Here is a 2,053-nt window from a genome sequence, read left to right on the forward strand (position 1 = left end):
TATTATTTATTCCTAGTGCTTAGAAAAAAGATGTGGATCTGCTAGCAAGAAAGATAAGGATGCAGAGAAAGAAATTTTTTCAGTGTCACCTTCCTAACAGGAACTTCTCAGGCGACCCCAGATATAGCTTCCCTGAAGTTAATGCCATGCAGATCGCATCGCTTGTACTGTGTCACTGAGGTACTCAGCACTTGTGAGGTGTATATTTTAGTAGATCATGTGAAGAATTAGGCATGAAGGTGCCATTTAATTACACATTTATGCACTTGCTCTTTTTTTAAGCAGACTCTCTGCTGAGCATTTACTCCTTTGAGTTAATGACAATAATTACATGAAAATCCATTTGGGCTTCTCAAGATGCTGAATTTGCAAACTGGCAATACAAATACTTTAATACTCATTCAAATGCACTGTAATTGCACTTGATTCTAAGTAGTGGTGTTTTAAAAATCATGCCATTTGTAAATACTTGATTTCCTCCCTGCCCTCCCTCCGCTGTAACATCAATCCTTAGCAATGTACAGTGGATCTGGTTGGTGTCAGTCTTGATAAATGATTCTGCTGAAAGAGCTGACCATAAAGAATAACATTTTCCATTAAAAATTAATATATTCCCATGCCACAGGTCCCTGTGTAAGAGCAATACAATGGTCTGTATTGTCTGTCTGTCAGCAGCTCCATGCCTGATTTGCAGTTTACCTAGGTTCTACAAAGTCCTGAGAAAATTACAGCTTTGATATCTGCCATTGATTAGTAATATTTATATAGCTATTAATTTGCACGATGACCAGTGACACCTGAAGTATGCCAGCTGTCACACGAACTTGCAACATGAAAGAAAGGAAATGACTTTACTGAGGGAAATGATCTGAATTTTGATGCTCAATTTTCCAAAGAGATTTCAACTGGTGCACTGGAAATTTTTATAGGATAGACATGGATATCTGCTGTCCTATGGAAATCCAGAGCAGCAGAAACAGTCATCTCGATTCTCCACTACTACAGGTACCAAATCACATCACTGTTCAGAACCTGACCAAGTATCATATCATCCTTTCAAAATGGATATCTCAGGACGTAATTTCTCCGGTGCACAGGAATGTCCTTCTCATGATATTCGACAAGACCAAGTGCCAGGTCCTCCTCCATGGACACAAAAATTGCAACGCAGCACTACAGGCTTTGGCCAGAGTGGCTGGGAAGTTGACTGAACACGAGCCAGCAGCGTGCCCCTGTGGCCAAGAAGGCCAATGGCATCCTGGCTTGTTTCAGAAATAATGATGAGATATTGGAACAGACTGCCCAGGGCAGTGATGGAGTCACCGTTCCTGGAGATGTTCAAGAAATGTGGAGATGTGGAACTTAGGGTATGGCTTAGTGATCATGGTGGTGGTGATTGGGTTGATGGTTGGACTAGATGATCTTAGAGATCATGTCCAACCTTAATGATTCTATGATTCTATGACTTTCATACTAAATACAGTACAGGAAGGTTTAAACTCCTCCTGTATTTCAGCAATATTACTCTTTACCTTATTTTTTCAATATACCTGTGAACATACGAATGTTGACAACTGTTTCATTCTGTGTTTTGAAGTATTTTTTTTCTTTTTTTCTTTTTTGCTTATGTATACATGTGTTTCTTCGCATTTTAATTGATTCAGAAAAGTTCAGCTGAACATTTTATCACCTGTGGAAGTAATATTGTAATGTTGGTGAGATTTTGTTTCTGAAATTCATCACAGAAAGATTCAAAAGTGTCTATACTAATTTTTTGGATGGTTTGATCTTTTCCAGTCTTGTCTGGAAGAAAAGAGAATACAAGGCAGAACATTTACCTTACTGTGCAGTAATTATCTTCTGAGGAAGTAGCCACTTAGAAATGATACCTTTTTCAACTTGATTCCCTCAAAAGGAGAAAAGTGAGTGGTACGTATGAGGCTGGGTAAAATATTGTAAGAGATATGTATAATGAATGTTTTCCAAAGGTAAAGAATAAAGTTGATTGTCTATCAGGCAAAGGATCCTGGATTTTTCATTCTATTTTTTTTTT

Source organism: Meleagris gallopavo, chromosome Z (assembly GCF_000146605.3).
Source record: "Meleagris gallopavo isolate NT-WF06-2002-E0010 breed Aviagen turkey brand Nicholas breeding stock chromosome Z, Turkey_5.1, whole genome shotgun sequence".
Taxonomy (NCBI): domain Eukaryota; kingdom Metazoa; phylum Chordata; class Aves; order Galliformes; family Phasianidae; genus Meleagris; species Meleagris gallopavo.